At 39.1% G+C, this 18,545-nt stretch overlaps 1 protein-coding gene across 16 annotated transcripts in view; it reads right to left on the minus strand.

The window, feature by feature from the left end:
* The window catches only part of LOC145720557 (uncharacterized), a 256,382-nt gene that overhangs the window by 146,442 nt on the left and 91,395 nt on the right, over positions 1–18,545 (minus strand). For 2 of the 16 annotated variants that reach the window (XM_081814501.1, XM_081814497.1), the window contains exon 1: positions 68–379. The exons of 12 other annotated variants lie outside the window; for them this stretch is intronic. The gene's annotated coding sequence lies outside the window, so the exon portion shown is untranslated. Of the gene's footprint in view, positions 1–67; positions 380–1,711; positions 1,906–3,031; positions 3,164–18,545 lie in introns of those variants that run through there. 2 more of the 16 variants (XM_081814498.1, XM_081814502.1) reach the window with 2 other exon arrangements.

Consider the following 18,545-nt stretch of genomic DNA (forward strand, 5'->3'; position numbering starts at 1 on the left):
CCGTAAGATTGTGTGAAAATCAAATTTCATAATGTATTTGCAATTTAATCTAATTATTCATACCTACCTCAGTGCATAAAGAATCTGGAGACAGTTTGGTATATAAAAATAATTTTAAAATCTATAAACTATATTAGAGATTTAAAGTCTAATTTAGGCAGCATGATTATAACTTGTATTATTTTAGTTTAGCAGTCTCTGAATTGAATACAAAGATCGATTAGATTAATTGTTAATACTTAAGATACTTAGAGCAAGTTATAAAATAAAGAATATGGAATGACCTAGCTAGGGATATAATCCACTGTGGAACCGGTAAGAATGGGGAAAAACGCTACAAGGGATTCCATATTCTGAAACAAGTACACAACTCTGGTATGAGGAAGGAATATTTAGTAGTGCAGCTGTTTCCCCAAAGGGGGGGGGGGACTTTGATTCAACCTTTCTCCTACCGACTTCCCTTCTTTCTTCCCTTCAATTGCTTTCCAAAAAGTTTTGAAATATCTGTCTTCTGAATTTCATGTTTGTTCAACATTCTCATGTAATTTCTTTTGCATCTTACTAACATGATATTCTAAATGGAATATAAATTTAAAGCCATTCTCTCAGTGACCCTTACTTGCTAGGGAATACATGAACATATTATTTCTAGAAGCCCAGCCTTCATCTAGTTATGTTCACTTTCATTTAACTCAATTGAACCACAGAATATGGAAACCAAAAGCTACCTTAAGACAACATTGAGTCCCCATTCCCTCATTTCACAGATGAGGCAGAAAGGAGCCTAGACTAGTGGTTAGATTCACATAGCTACTTTGTGACAAAGCTTGTACTAGAATTAAGTGTTCCACCACTCCTGTGACAGCTTTCTCTTTGCCATACCATGCCACTCCCTCTGGAGCTTACCTAGGAGACTAACACGTTAGAGCTAAATCAAAGGTCCTCACTTGTGAAGCAGAAAGTCCAGAAAAAAAGTGCAGAAGGTACAGAAAAAATTCAGATGGGACCAGACAATGTGCACTGGAGTTGAACCTGATTTACTTAACACTGGCCTGAGGTATGTGGCTTTACCCCAGTGAGCCCCAATTTAATCTTTTATGAAATGGGGACCAAAAATACCTACATTAGAGGACCGATGGTGTGGCAGAACATGGCCAACTCTGCCCAGAATATAGTAGGTAAGTAATAAATATATCCTCCCTCTGTTCCTTATTTATCACACTGTTCCACCTTCTTCAAGTAATATCTTCCACTGATCGATATGTCTTTCCCTTGCATCTGTAGAAGTAAATTCTTGGATCTTCCTTCTTGCCTCTGACTTTTCCTTTTTCACCCCCTATAATAGTTTTCCCTTCCCTTTCAGACCTACTCTTTTTACCATGAGTGAGCCCAAGATCCCCTTCCCTTTCTCCTCTACACCTTCCTTTACAAACTCCTTTCAGGGCATTCACAATGAGTGGGGATTGCTTACAGTGAAAAGCTAATGCCAGCCATAACCATCTCCCTACTATATTACCCTTTCAACAGTGCTCCTAATACTCTTTTAATAACCAGCAGCCACTATCCAGGCATTTGGAAAACTGGTAATGACACAGTCCCACTCTGGCTTATAATAAATGCCTCAACATTGTGAATATTAAATTTCAGAGTTTTTATTCAATTCTTGTTTCATCCATTGTATGCTCAGTTTTAGGAAGCCTTCATGACATACCTGTTGCCTCAGCAAAATCTGTGACACTAGTCTGAATTCCACTTTGACCTTCCACCCGTGTTGAAATAATTTGAAAGAACAAGAATAAAGAATATTCTTAAGAGAGCCAGAGAATCATTCACTTGAAAATTTCTCCATTATTTTGCAATTCGAAGAAGTCGCCAACATCATTGCAAGATTTGGCTTGTGTACACCTGGAAAATATGAGACTCGAATATTTCATGTTGACACTCTGGCTTCTCTTCCCCTGGGGTTGGGGAGAGAGGCTGAACTGCATGTGTTACTCCTGTCGCTGGGCTGTAACTCAGCATATGCCACAGGGGTTTCCTGGTGGTCTCTTTGTCTTTCATATATTTACCCCCACCTCTCCATGCAAAATGAGCTTATTAGCTGTTCATATATTGGAACAAAGGACTGTTCAGGGTTAGCTTTAGCCCCAGGTAAAGAAGTCAGATGTTTATAGGGTTTGATTTTTTTTAAGTCCAAAAGCCTCCTACAGAAAATATTTTTTTTTTCTAATAGCTCCATTGAAATCCCCATATTAGTCACTTCTGTGGAATGAAGCAGTGAGAAAAAAAATTATCTGATAAAATATACAAGCTATCTTAAAGCCATGGCACATAAAGCCCCTTTTACTTACTGATCACACTAGATAATTAGTCACTTAGGAGGACTAAACAGAAGAAAATTGTGATAAGAAAGAGGAGGAAAAACAAGGCTTGGAGCATGTCCAAACTTGGAATGGCAACACTATCTAAACAGTTGAAGGAGAAGATAGAAAGGCGATAGCCCCAGAGGCACCCCTCATGATTTTAAAGTGATTGCTTAGGACCAACCCTGATGCTATATATTCATATTTCCAACCATCCATCCATCCATCCATCCATCCATCCATCCATCCATCCATCCATTTAACACGTTTATGTAGTAACTATATGAAGCGCTGTGATGCTGCATTAAGAACACAGAGATGAAGAGTCTCAAGTCTTTACTCTTAAAGAACCTACAAAGGAATAAAAGCATCTAAGTAAAATTTATAGATCAGAGTCTTAGATGCTGTCATAGCTATCAACAGATGGTGCTATGATAAGAACTGACATTTGGGGATGCCTGGGTGGCTCAGTTGGTTAAGCGTCTGCCTTCAGCTCGGGTCATGATCCCAGGGCCCTGGGATTGAGCCCCGCATCAGGGTCCTTGCTTAGTGGGGAACCTGCTTCTTCCTCTCCCTCTGCCTGCTGCTCCCCCTGCTTGTGCTTTCTCTCTCTCTCTCTCTCTGACAAATAAATAAACTCTTTAAAAAAAAGAACTGACATTTGTTACCTTGTGGCAGACACTGTTCTTTAGATGAATTACTCATTACTCCTTCCAATAATGCTCTCAGGTAGATTATATTATCAAGTCCATTTTACAGATGAGAAAATGGTGATACACCTTAAGTAACTTGCCCAAATCCTATGGATATGATGAGACAAGATTAGGATTTGAGCCCTGATATCAAACTCCAAGTCATTTTCTTAACTCTCTGCTGCATAGCTCCCAGGAGTCCACAGGAGTCTGAGAAAACCAAATAAAATCTTGCAGAACTAAATATGAGAAATATTACACAGATTCTAATGGTCTTTGCCACTTGAATTTTTAGCTAGTCAGCAAGGAAATACAGTTCTTCAACTGAAATTGGGAAGAATATATGGTTATTATAGTCATTGCTTCATTCCCTAGAGCCTCAGTATAAACATGACTGGTTGCAAGCTTAAACATCAAGGTTATTCATTGGCAAACTGTATCTTCAAGGATTAAAAAGAGTAAGAAGGACACCTTTGAGTTGTTATGATTTGGCCATTTTCACTGTGAGTAGAGATAGGCATTTGAGCATTTCTTAGGCTCACAAAAGAGATAGATGATTAAAAAAAAAAAAAAAAAGGATAGGGAGGCCAGTGAAGATTTGTGAGCAAGACAAATTTTGTCAGGGTATAGGGAGGAGACCTAGAAGACTGAGGCATCTAATTTGATACACGTATAAGCCACAAACATGTCTGAATGACCAAGAGCCAGCCACCACCACAAAATAACCAGGATAGGTCCGGAGTCAGCAGGGAAGAGCTGGGAAGAAGGCCAGGCCAATAATGAAAGGGGGCACTAAGGTACACATTAAACTCTCCAAAGGGAAAAAAAAAAATAAGCAAAATTTCCAAGACATCCCTAACAAAAAGTTGAAGTATTAACATTTTTGCTAAAGTAGCAAAAATGACAAATTTGCTGGTTTCACTAAGTACATTATATTGCTTTTTTTTTTTTTTTTCCTTGAAGTGGGGAGGTGGTAAAGCTTCACCGAGCAATAGTGAGGATGTAAGAGACTTTTCAAAAGTGGTACATCAACCAATTACTGGGAGTTTGAAGGGAGCAGTTTATTTTCGGGCATTGAGAAATCAGCATATTTGGAGCTGACATCCAATGGCTTAGTCCCATTCCTTGAACGATTGGGGATTCCAGACGGGAGAGAAGCTGTCCTATTTCAAGGAGTAAAGCTGCCACTGGAACTCAGGGCACTTGATTGAAATTTCAGACATCTGATTTTGTCAAGAGTTCGGATCCCTTCCCTTTGAAATGCCCTGCCTTAATAACCGCTTTAATGCATTGCCAATCTTGCCGGCAACCATGCCTTCCTATGATTGGGAAAATTAATGAACAGTCCCTGGCTACTATAATTAAACCCAAACACTCCTGATTTCAGTATTAAGAAAAAGCCATTGCCCTGATTTTCTCTTGACAACACAAAAATCTTGCCATCCCCAAACTGTTTAATTATTGAAATGAACTGTAACAGTACACCGGATAGGGGCAGAGGTCGCCGAACAGTTCTGGAAGTCAGAATTCGGGCAGGGGCTGACTCAGAGCCTGCCAACGCCTCAGGCTGCAGCCTCAAACCCACACACTTTTTCTCAGGCAGCCAGCCTCTGATAGGTAGGGTGATAGCGGGACTAACTTGCTAGCATTCCAAAGGTCCAACGGTGCTTGCTTGTTTTAAGACAAGCCAAAATATGCTCTGGTGACCACCACGACATTACAATTCCCATGCCCTAACCACATTCCTCTTTTCAGATCCCAGGCATTTTTTTTTTTGTCTCCCTACGTGCAGTCCAGGATGTAGACAAAATGAATTCCAAGTGATCTATGTGGGGGTGGATTTTTTTTAGAAACAAACAGCAAATTAAGAGAGGAAAAAAACTCCTGTTCTCACTTTTTTTTTTTTTTTTTTTTGGAAGGGAGTGTATATGTTTATTTTCTCAGAGATACTTCCCAGCGGTGACAACAGAACTAGGTTCTATGAAAGTATCTTCTTCCCCCCCCAATTTTAAAATACTAAATATCAGTCCCTTATTTTGTTTAACTTTCTTTTCTGCCTCCCAGACCTAAGTGAACATATGACAATTATTGTCTTTAAATAGAGATGTCCAATTTTCTATGATCCTGGAATAACAACATTTCCTGGAAAGGTAGGGATTTGTTTTTTTTCCAATATGTCAATAATACTTAAACTGTTACCAAAGATGATGGGGAAAAAATAGCTGGAAAAGATTGCTAGAGATGTTATTTCTAGGTAAATCAGAGTAAAGGTGTGATTTTCAAATATGTTAGTATTTAATATTCAAGAGTATTACTTAATAATCAAGGAAAGTTATAAAAATAAGTACATTCAATGGTTTGATAAAAAGATAAACCCTAAGCATTTTGTGTGCTCTGAATTACAAATAGAACTTCTCTTTTAAAGAAAAAATAGTATCAGAAGTAACAGGGTTTTTTATAGTATGAGATGGCCTGAAGTAAACTTGTCCTCAATTTTTGTATTCTACACCATTCTCTTGGATGCCACCCTTCCCCCACTGCACGCCTAGTACCAATGGAATCTGTTCTTTCTCTCACTTTATTAAAACTTGTCCTAAGTCTAAGCAATGATGAAGCCTTAAAGGGGCTTAGTAATCTTTTAATTAGAGAACTTGGATATGTGGCCTCTTTTTAGGACCAGCAAAGGTAATGGGTGGACTAGATATTACTCTCGATGCATACCATTTTAAGCCAAACTAAATAGCTAAGCAATTAAAATTGCACTGGGACAAGAAGCCTAAGCCAGAACTATCCCAGGTAAATGGACCATCTTACATATTTATGTAAATATTTGATAGTAAAGAAACTCATGAGATGGCTATATTCTGTCCTTTTCCTAACCAAACTACCCCTCCTTTTTCTTTCACTTACTGCCCCCACCACTTAAGCTGAACTCCTGGATCAACACCACTAGCTTCCTAGGGTCTCAACTCAACCTTTGCCATCTCCAGATAGTCTCCAGTCTTTCTAGATAGATTTGCTGGGGTCAGGTGAGACTTTGATGTCTCCAGGTCAGCCTCCCAAGAGTGAGAGCTCCCTGCCATCACTCAGGCCCTCTGTCCCAGGCCAGCTGCCTGGGAGCCACGAGTCCCCAAGCAAGAAAAGCTTCATGGATTATGCATGGTTCCATGGGCGAAACAATTAGGACATGTGAAATGCAGTAGGACTTTATCATAAGCTGACTTAGCACAAAAACTTAGTACCATGGGAAGAAGTCCTATTTGCCATAATATTATAGTGCATAGAGAAAAACCCTGGCATGGTCATGATGAATTCAGTTGTACCTGTCTCCAGGTACAAATAGGACTGAAAAAAAAAAAAAAAATCCCTAGCTGTTTCTTTGGATAATTTTTGTGAAACTGTAAAGAATGGCTAGCAGTGATTTTCAAACTTTAGTATTTATAAGAATCACCTGGGATCATTTGAAATGATTCCCGGGTTCCATCCTTCAGCAGATTTGATTAGATGCCCAAGAAGTATGTGTAATAAGCCCATCAGGTGATTTGGGCATCAGGGGCCAAAAGCACTGGAAAAAAAAAGCCTTCCTTTTTCTCATTCTCTTGCCAACACACAGGCTGCCGTGGGCCTCTAGGTAGCTTCTTCTGGTTGCCTGCAAGTCCTCATGCATTAGGAGGGACGTGCAGACCTATCTACGACTGGAAAAGAGACTTCCTCATTCCTATAAAAGTGCTGTGGTGTATGTCCTGGGAAAACAGACCACTTTCGGCATAGACTTGAAATTTTAAGGACTAAGTTCAATCTCCAGAGAAATAATGTTAAGTGTAGCCTAAACCCCACTCAAGGAGAAACTGTGACTCCCTTTATGATCCAGCCTTGGCAAAGAAAAGGTAAAATGTGGTCCAGCCACCTCAGCAATGCACAGGAGCGGACTAGAGAGAAATGAATAGAAATTATTGGTAGGGAAACATCTGAATTGTTCAAACAAGGTGAATTTTCCTCTCGGTTGTCTAATTTAACATTCCAATCTGAGAAGCAATCCGGTGACTGAAAACTGTACTTAATCCATTCTTTAAAGAGCATTACAGCCTTTTTCATTTCTCTCCACACTGCATTTTGTTGTTTTTGTCTCAGAGGCTTTAACACAGGGCCAGGACTTGCACTGGGAGGCCTGCGGATTACAGGAAATAATGACCTGTATATATTTAGTTGTTCAAAGGAAATTAGAGTAGCCTGATTTTTATTATTCCCCATTGCCCCCCGTTCTCTGGTGTAATAACTTGCCCCGTTCTCTAATTTACTTTTACATCATCGGAAATGTATACCATTTAGCCCAGATTCTCCCATGACCAATCAGGACCTGCTGCTAGCTAGGTTAACAAAACCTTCCACAGAATGGGAAGCCTTCCTAATGCGGGCCAGCCAAAGACATTGAAGGGCTGATCTTTCCGGAAAGTATGTGACCTGGAGAAATTTACCAACTTCTTCCCTTAGGTCGCTGGTGAATGCAGAGTGCCCCGGCCGCTGAATGTAACAGCTAACCTTTTCAGGACTAGTGTCGTTTTAGATTAACCTTCTCTCGTAAAAATGTGTAGGCAATTTCCTTCCATTTAATTTTTTAATTGTTAATCTATCAGTGTATTTCCAGTGGTGCTGCTTCCCAGTTCTGCCTCTCCCTCCCACCCCATCTCTTACCACCAAGCTCGTTAGTCTATTTAATGTTAATATCCAAAACGGAAATTCATCTGCTTGTATTTTTTAATTTAGAGGAAAAACCTGATCTGTTTGGGTTTTTTTTTTTTTAAGAATTATGATTAGATGTTTAGATTATGATTTCATTGAGATTTTCTAGTTCTGTAGCACATATCATCTGAATGTGTCAGAATACTAGGGGGAGGGAGGTGCACAGTTGAAAATACAATATATATATATATATATTGGAGATGACTATCACAATGTCTTCAGAACATTTTCAACTTATCAGCTTTTCTTTTCATTACCACTCTATATGTGGTTTATAGACTCTTCGAATTAAACTAACATTTGAAAGGCAGGCAAAACTGATCTTTGTTAGATTCAGCATGTTTTTTTGCAACAACTAATGAAGGTTTGTGGATTCTCTAAATTCCATTACAATAGGGTGAGTTGTGTGCTTTCTAACTGGCAGGATTTTGGCAGGATAAAAATGAAGAGAAGTAGTAAGTAGTTTTAATAATCACAACTTCTGAAATTCACTCCAACATGATCATATTTTAAGAGCTCAATAAATTTGGCCTCTATAAACTTTTCTTCATCCCTCCCCAAGCATTTCTTTTCAGTCTGGGCAGTTGCCTCATTATTAAGTAGGTTTCTCTATTCCAAAACAAACTCAGATCACTAGTATTCATTTGACTTTAATTTCCTTCAGTCTCCTATATTGTAAGATTAATTATCGGTTTTGTTCTGTCTCCTCCCTGCCCCTTCTGAAACAACAGCAATCCACCCCACTTTCCTATGTAAAATTTCTCACAAAGAATATTTCCCCTTTTTGAATAGTCTCTCCAATTTGATACCTCTGGATGTTCCCCACGTCTTTCTAAATCTTAACTGAATCCTCTCAATGCTCGGAATTTAACACAATTTTCTTTTCTTTTTTTTTAAGAATTTCAAAGAGATTTTTTTTTTAAAGATTTTATTTATTTATTTGTCAGAGAGAGAGAGAGAGAACAAGCAGGGGGAGCGGCAGGCAGAGGGAGAGGGAGAAGCAGGCTCTCCGCTGAGCAGGGAGCCCGACGTGGGCTCGATCCCAAGACACTGGGATCATGACACGAGCCGAAGGCAGCCGCTTAACCAACTGAGCCACCCAGACGTTCCTTAACACAATTTTCAAAACAATTGCTACTTTATAGTAACTCTAAGGACTGAACCATAGTTTTATTACTGGAGATTAGGCAGTCTCTCTTACCAAGTTGGCCACCTTGCTCTAAATCCTGATCCTAGGTGACCTGGTAATTTGGCTGGGTCTGTCTTCAGAGGTCACAGAAATGTTTTTGGAATACTCTGGCTCACTAACCCTGCAAGGGCCTTTGTGCCTCAGGAAAATTTGGGATATGAATAGTTTATATCTCAGCATGTATTTAAATCAGCTAGTGTTTGTCCTTTCCAGAGAGTTCACCAGGTGGTTGGCCATTGGGTTGGGGGTGAGTTAATGGGGCTGTGGGTGAGGCAGGTGGATAGGGAATAATGTCATGGAATGGAAAAGAGAAATACCGTTTTCTCTGCAGTGACAAAAAGATTCAGTTTTCAAACTTCAATTGGAAAATATTCATTTCAATCAATTATAGTCATTCCAAAATGATTTCATAGAGAATCATGAAAACCAATATTATAGCAGGATAGACAGATAATATATTGAATTATTTCTCTTAAGATAGAAATTTGGATTTTGCCCTGTGTTTTTCTCTCCCCCTTTTTCTTGAAGGTTTATTTATGGAATTTCAATTATTCCATTTATCTGTATGTTTGTCCTTATGCCAGTACCAAACTATCTTGTTTACTATAGCTTTATACTAAGTTTTTAAAACAGGGATTGTGAGTCCTTCAACTTTGTTCTTCTCTTCTGAGATTATTTTGACTATTCTAGGTCCCTTAAATCAATTTTAGGACAGCATGTCAAGTTCTGCAGAAAAACCAACTCAGGTTTTGATAAGGATTGTGTTGAATCTATGGATCAATTTGGGAAAATACTGCCATCTTAACAATATTAAATATGGTGGCCCATAAACATCAGATGTCTTCCCATTAATTGAAATCATCTTTAATTTCTTTCAACAAGTTTTTTTTTTTTAGTTTTAAGAGTATAAATTTTGCACCTAGTTTGCTGAATTTACTCCTAAGTATATTATACTTTTTCATGGAATTGCTTTCTTAATTTTGTTTTCAGATTGTTCATTGCTAGTATATAGAAATATAATTGAATTTTGTATTTTGATCTTATACCCTTGCTGAACTCATTTATTGGCTCTCAGTTTTTTAGTGGATTCTTTAGGATTTTCTATATATAAGACCATGGCTGCTACAAATACAGAAAGCTTCAATTTTTCTTCTCCATTCAGGATGCCTTTTATTTCTTTTTCTTGCCTAATTACCCTGGCTAGAACCTCCAGCAAAGTGTTAAATGTACGTGGCAAGAGTAACATCTTTGTCTTGATCTTAGGGGGGAAAACATTCAGTCTTTCATCATTAAGTATAATGGTAGCTAATGGGTCTTTTCATAGATGTTGAGGAAGATTCCTTCAATTTCCAGTTTATTTGGTGCTTTTATCATGACAAAATGTTGGATTTTGTCAAATGCTTTTTCTGCATCTTTTGAGATGATCATGTAGTTTTGTCCTTTATTCCATTGGCACTGTGTATTCTATTAGCTGATTTTTGAGAAGTTAAACCATTCCTTGTATTCCTGGGATAAATCTCACTTGTTCAGGTATATAATCCTTTCTATATGGTGCTGGATATAGCTTGCAGGATTTTATTGAGAAGTTTTGCTTCTATAAGAAACATTGTTTTTGTTCTGCAGTTTACCTGTGATGTCTTTGGTTTTCCTGTCAGGGTAATACTGTCCTTTTAGAATGAGTTGGGGAGTATTCTCTCCTTTTCTAATTTATTGACAAGTTCATCAAAAAATGGCACTAGTTCTTATAAATGGTAGAATTCATTAGTAAAGTCATCTGGGTTTGGGTTTTTCCTTGTAAGAGGGCTTTCAATTCCTGAGTCAATCTCTTGTTAAATGTTGCCATGAATATTTTTGCAATTCTAAAAGTGGAGGCATTTTTCTCTTATTTGTAAAAGCCAAAACTCACTGAAAAACTATCTTTGGTTTCATGATAAGGGAGGAGAAGGAAGAGAATTCCTCCAAATGCAGCAGTAAGTAAAGAGAGACTTCCCTGAACTGGGGAGAGAGTAGGTGAATCAGGCATAGTTTGTGGCATAGTCCTAGGGAGGGGCCAATATATTATAGCAGGGATGTGACCAACTAAAGATACTGGATGTGCAGCTTGGACTCCCAGAATCTCCAACTTTCTCCTGCCTCTAGGGACCCTGGGAGCTGTAGAGTCATTAGACCCACAGGTACCTGTATAAGCTGATACAAATGGATCCTCAGTAATATGTAATATGGATTTATGACTAATGCCTGGAGGAATTCCCCAACATTTTAACTTTACCTAGAACCCATGGTAGAACAACAGCTTTGTTGGATTTGAATTGATTTAAAGAAAATAAGGATAAACATCTTAATTTGTTGACTAAAATTTGTAGGAAGTCATTGACATTCTACATCTTCATAGTTCTCTACAGTAGACCACTATGCCTGAACAGTCCTTCAGCAAAGCTGAGTTATCTAGAAATTCTTCTAGGATACTAAGTCCTTTTGGTAAAATATATAGAGATAATGCTCCCTGATTCTGGAGCCAGAATGCCTGGAATTAATGCATGGTTCAGCTACTTAGTAGTTATGGGCAGTTAGGCAATTACTTAGTCTCTCCGGATCTCAGTTTCTTAGTTTTTAAAATAGGGATAATATATAATACCTAATGTAGTACCTACCATGAAGAGTTATATGACAATTGTCATTTGTTCCTTATCTACTAATATAATTGATGTTACCAAAAATAACTTGCTGAAGAACTAAATTCTGTGCCTGCATATGCCAGGCTTGGTACTGGTCTTTTAAATTCAATATGTCAAATCAGTGTCAGAGCCCTGTAGGGTAAGTATTGCCCTACCCATTTTATAAATGAGGAAATGGGTGAGGAAAGATTTGGTGATCTCTCATTCCAGTTCACTCAGCTAATACCTGGCAGGTCTAGCACACAGATTTGGTCTGAGTCTTTAGTCCATGTTGCTGCTTATCCTCCAGGCTGCTGCCAGAGTAATTTTGCTATAGCAGCTTTGATTATAACACACTCAGCTCAATGGGTCCTTATTGCCCATAAAATAAAGCCTAAACTCAGCTTTAAAATTCAAAGCCTGCTATAATCTGGCCCAAATCTCCATTTCCAGACTCTCTACTCATTGATCCTTCTCACATCCACCACACTCCAATCAAAACATATAACTTTTCATTTGCAAGTATGTCATGTACTTCTCTGCGAGGATGCCTTTGCACATGTCTTACGTCCTTTCTACTAGAATAGTCTTCTATCCAGTGCCACCTCCACCATCAGTGCCTTAAATCTCAGATAGATGTAAAATCCTCTGCTCTGTTCTCCCACAGTAGTTCTCATCTTTATCCTTAATGTAAAATAAATGCCAGTGCTTCTGAGTTGGTGAATACATACAGGTGCTGGAAGGATCCACATGCCCTTCTGTATTACCCACACAAGAGGCAGCCCAGACAAGGGGCCCATCAGAGCAAAGAGGTATCTTGCAACTTTTCTGCCCAGTTATCCATCATTTAAGTAAGTCCAAGTGAAGACACCTAGCCTATGGATACCACCGGTCCAGCCACATGGGGCTCTAGGTCAATCTTGCCCATTTCATGGGCTTATATTAAGATGATGGGAGGCAAGGGCTTTAAGCAGATCATGGAAATTGCTATATTAATGTCAACTACATGGCCAAGTGATTAGAAAAACACTACAGTCTTTTTCAGGGGTCCAAGAGGTTATATGGCCCATGAATTTATTATGGACACAAGGCACTTCAAAAAGTCAGAAAATATTGAGACTGTGGATGTGGCCAGAGGCTCCAGGTTATGCCTCTATAACCTGACAGTAGAATTCCTTTCTCCTAACTCAATCTCCCAGCTAGTGGCTGAGTGGTGGATGACTCGGGGTAAGATTTCACTTCTTAGATGCATTGCCTACATTATACACTTGACTACAGCAGCATTCGTGGAAGGGAGAGAAGGGGCTAGGAGAGAAGTGATAATTAAAGCTACCGCCCCAAATTTCCAGGTCATGCTCTATCTCTAACCTTGACATTATTTTGATGTTTGATAGAGTGATTCCCACACTTGCCCAAAGCCTCGAAATGTCCAGGTACCTGACATACAGTAGGCACTCAGCACATACATGTTTAATGAAAGAAGAAAGAAAAAGAAGAAAGAGAGAAAGAAAGAAAGAAAGAAAGAAAGAAAGAAAGAAAGAAAGAAAGAAAGAAAGAAGAAAGAAAAGAGAGAGAGAGAGAGAAAGAAAGACCAAAACAATAAAATGACCATACATGGATCCTAACCACATCTACTGAATCAGGCCTAGGATTTAACAAGCACCCCTTAGGTGAGTGTTATCAGACAAGTTTGGGTCACACTACCTTAGGACAGAGATTTTCAAAATTAGCTAATTACCAGAATCACCTGGAGGGTTTTTAAGACTCACAGATTTCTGGGCCCTAATGTGGACCTCCTGAATTAGGGTCTGTCTAAATAGAGGAATTTGTTTCTAAAACAACTCCTCAGATGGTTCTAGATATATGAATCACTACAGTAGAATATGTTGCATTAAATTTGCTCACACATGGAACTGAGGTCAGACTTAGTGGGTAAGGAGATCAGCTTTGTTCTTAAAAAAAAAAATCTCTTTCTGGTTTGGGTGACACTGGTGTATGCATTTGTCAAAACCCATTAAATAGTACACCTAAGATTTGTGCATTTCACTGTACATAAATTTTAGCATAAAAATGTGTGAACAGATATACTGGACATACTAGATGTAAATTCTAGCAATGATATGTATGTTGAAGTCTTTAAAGGTGAAGTGTACTGATCACTGGGGTGTAATTTGAAACTCATCAAAAAGGAAAGTGGATAGATGGATAACAGATATGCGATAAAGCAAACAGAGCATCATTGTAGAATCTACATGGTGTGTATATAGGTGTTCACTGTATAGTCCTTGCATCTTATTTTTATGTCTGAAATTTTTTATAGTAAAATGTTGAGGAGACAAAAAAGAAAGGAAAAAGAGAAAAACTAAATACCAAAGAGACATGACATTGAAAGTATATCAAGGGCAGAGAGTTTGACAGAAAAGCTTAGAACTGATTGAACAGATAAGCCTCTCTGGGTTCAGCTAAAATAGACATGTAAAGGAAAAACCAAGAGCAATGAGGAGGAAGATGATAATGGAGACTAGAAATGCATTGTACTGAAGGAGGAACCATTTCTTTTTTACATTTTCCTATTCATCAGAACATAGGAGTTATTAGGTGAGGTGAAGGATATTGTCAGAGAAGAATTTTGGCAACAGAAAAATTTTGGCTTCCATACGAAATTACTGGCTTAGTGGGTTTGATACATTATTTCTGCATGTTAATTTGGTTTTATTCAGATATTTTTTGTGAGTGCTTATCCAGAATTGAAGATATTCCTGGGAATTAGGAGGCAGGGAAGTGGCCAGCAATAACCATATTCCACGTAATTAATTATTTGGACAGATTCATGTCATAATATACTGATATGGATTTATGTAGTCATCTATGAACACATTTTATTTTCCACGTTAGCCTAAAAAGTACTAGAGCATGAAGAACACGTCTTATTCAAAGTGTTTAGCTTAGTGCCTTTCATATATTGACGCAGGGTTCAGAATTCATTGACAGTGTCTTTTCAACATAGAGGATTCAGAACCAAGTATTACATTACCTACTAGTGGTAAGTTAGGCAGGTTGGAGGGGCATTGAGTATACCTTCAAGAAAGGGGAGGCACAGCATGCCTTGAGCCAGAGTTGGGTATGGCCTCATAATCTTATGGGCCATGATGTGGACAGCTTAAGGCAGGGTTTCTCAAAGTTGGCACTATTCACATTTGGGGACAGTTAATTCTTTGTCATGTGGACCAGTCCTGTACCTTGTAGGATATTTAGCAGCATCCCTGGCCTGTACTCACTAGATGCCAGTAGCATTCCTCTAGTTACGACAACCAAAAATATCTCCAGACACTGCCAATAGATCCCATCCCCGGTGGGCCAAAAATCACACCCGGTTGAGAACCACTGGCTTAATGCAATGAGCCAAGACAAAGTTGAACTCCCAAATTCATATAAACCACCCAGATGAAATGTCACTTTGAAAGAGCTCCTCAAGAAGGGAAAACCCAGGTGCCAAAACAAAACAAAACAAAGCAAACAAACAAAAACCCAACCAGTTGGGGGTAAAGTTTTGAAGAGAATGATAGGAAGAGAAGCCTAGAGCAATTCTTTTTTTTTTTTTTTTAATTTTATTTATTTATTTGAGAGAGAGCGAGAGAACACATAAGCAGGGGCAGCAGGAGAGGGAGAAGCAGGCTCCCTGCTGAGCAGGGAGCCTGATGCTGGACTCTATCCCAGGACCCTGGGATCATGACCTGAGCTGAAGGCAGACACTTAACCGGCTGAGCCACCCAGCTGCCCCCTAGAGCAATTCCTTCACCCAACTAGCTTACAGCTACTGAAGCCACAAGTCTTTCTGTAGGACTTAGGAGCTCATGATGATAGAAGGCCTTGCTGAGGTTAACAGCAGGAAAAACAAGTTTTCCTGTAGAATATAGCTACACATATTCATGATACAGCCTTAGTCCCAGGGTCCAAGATGCAGTGGAACTTGCCAAGAGATAGTAATAATGTAGCATCAGGGAAGCAGGGATGGATGGGGTGGGATCTAAGCTAGTGGTACTCATTTTTGAGCCAGAACATCACTCCTCTCTAGGTTCAAGAAGTACAAGTTCACACAAAAGCCAAGTCTGGTCTCCATTACTGTGTAAAGATAGGGACCTGAATGATGACTAAGGAAAAGCCAAGATCTAGGAACTATGGCACTTAGAGAGAATTCGACCTGAGATTTTTATATGACTGAAGGCACTTCAGGGTTTAAGGGGCAAGCTAGATTCTGGGCTCAACCTTAGAGCCCAGAGTTAAGCAGGAGATGCCATGTCATGGGTGAGATAAGCTGCAATGGTGACTCAGACTGGGTGGGATCACCCCTCGTGCTCTAGCAGCGCACCCCTACACAGTCCTACTAACCCGAAAGAGTGAGTCAGGAGAGGCTAATAATCCCTGTCTGCCCCAAGAATCATGCATCGGAAGGTTTTGCAATGACCTGGCTAAAATGCTCAAGATATAACATTGTGTGGGAACAAAAAGACACAAAACTGCATATATAGTGTGATCTTACTTTTATATCGCAGGGGGAAAAGATGTAATCATAGCTAACTAGATATAAATAACACCACTTAGGAAACCTCATGGAAGTGTGGAGATACGCTTTCAGATGTGGGATGATAGGGGATAAATGTGTTTCTTTTATTTCTTTATACTTTTCTTTATCTTCTATGTTTCGGGTAATGAGTAGGAAATACGCTTACACTAATTTTTTAGGTGTTCTAAAAAAATGAACTTCCTGTCTCAAACCAGGATTGGTCTAGGAATTAGGAACAGCTGACTTCCTAAGTAGGACACATACTAGGTCTTGTGAAAAAGCTTGGGAAGACACAGATTGAGGGAAGAGTGGGAAATGTGGAAAATATGGTTTGCTCAATGGAAACGAACACACTCCTACATAAACTTAACAAGAATGTAGCATGTATCATCGGAGCACTTTCTTCTTAACAGACACGATTTTATAGTTTTGTAATAGGAAGCAACATGTTTTCTCTCCTCCCCCCCACCCCAACTCACCACCAACTACTCTCTGGGGAAAAAAATAATAATAACTCCTCAACTCTTTGGCCACATGTAACTGTATATTAGACTATGGAGTATAGGGTTTGTTTGGAATGATGAATAGTTTGACAATATAGCACAATCAGACAAGACCAGCCATCAATCACTTTTAATCAATGATAGACCCTGGGTGTGTTTTGTGCCATTTTCATTCATTCTAGTGCCCAGAGAGCTGCACGGAGCAACCTCGTGACCTCACATGAGCAAAGAAAATGGCTTTTAAAGTTGTTTCCAGGCTCTATTCATCACTCATTCCTGGGTGAGATGCCAGGAAATAACTTTCATGGTTTTTCTTTTCTTTTTTTTCAACTCATCTTTCTCACCTCAAAGTTTGAAAGAAGGATATGCACATAGACACACAAAAAAAGGGAAAGAACCCATCTGAGTGGGCTAGGTTTTCTGTCATGTGAATGAAATTTGGTCCATATTTATTTCATTTTTTAACATTTCTCTTACTCATCGAACAATGTGCTCAGAATTCCCTCCTGTCTTTTAGAAAGGAAGTTGTGATTTAGTCACGATTTCCTCTTGGGTCATCCCAGAACATTTGGAGCAGGGCACTCTGGCCATCAGTGTACACGGGACTTTGCCGTTATGTACACTGGGTGAGACCATGAGGAGCCTTCTCTGCTGGGCACAGGCACCTTTCATGGTGACCCTCATGGCCATGACCACTACTGTTTTGTCCCCACCTTCAGAAGCCCTAGACCCCTTCAAGAGTGATACTGGCATCTCTTAGAGTTAAAACTACCTACCATGCAGGGGTTGAGGAAATATAAAGTCTACCCGCTAGCCTCAGAAAGACTTTCAACACCCTGAAAACACTCCTCTTGTCCAAATGCCCTTGAAACACAGCCTCGTCAACTCAAAGCACTCTCAATAATCCCCTTCAATTGTCCTAGAACATGAAAGTCTTGTACTTCTCATCCTCCCCCTCCCCTGTCCTAGAGGTGAACAGGGAAATAATGGCAACTCAGCCCTTCAGAAACACAGAGGTTAACTCTACCAATTCAGGGTGAGGCTAGGGAAAGAATAGAAAAATCTAGCTTTTGGCTCATCTTGCTACACATATTTTAAATACAGAGGCTCACAGCAATTAGTAACATTTTATTTCTTCCCATAACAAAGGAGCCCACCAAAAGATTCTTTAGATTTTTCATCTACCAGGAAAATACGTTAATATCTATCTTGAGATACTGCCTTATAAATGCCTACTGCACACAAAATTTTATCATGATGTTGACTGGATTCCATTTAATGATGGAAGCAATTTTGCGCATTTTTTCAGAGTGTCAAGTTCTATTAGTATATACACATTACTCAATATAAAGGCAGTGGAATTGAACACTGAGGAAGTAAGAAACTAGTAACACCTGGGATCTAAACACCTCAGGCTACAAGGCAACCTGGAATAAGGGAAACTCACTGGCCTAGAAATCAAATCACTGATTTGACCCCACCTCATGTACTAGATAAAGAAGGCTAGACGCCTATTGTCAAGGTACTGAGCCTGTCTTTGAGCTTCGGATTCCCAGCATTTTGGTGGAATGATCTGTACTTTGGGGAATCCGTGTGGATTAAAAGCTATTTCTCTTACAACTGTGTCAAATTCCCCTTTCCTCACTGACCTATGACAAAAATCTTGTCTTCAATGACAGCTATAGAATGGTAACACTGTCTTCATTATTTTTGTTGCTGTTTTTATAGGGACCAAGACAAATATGAAAATCCTCTGTTAAATTATATACACATATATATTTTTTCATTCATATGTGTATATTTCTCTGTGTATATATATGTGTAAGTATGTATGTATATA

Source organism: Leptonychotes weddellii, chromosome 3, assembly GCF_054177405.1.
Source record: "Leptonychotes weddellii isolate Sample4059 chromosome 3, ASM5417740v2, whole genome shotgun sequence".
Taxonomy (NCBI): Eukaryota; Metazoa; Chordata; class Mammalia; order Carnivora; family Phocidae; genus Leptonychotes; species Leptonychotes weddellii.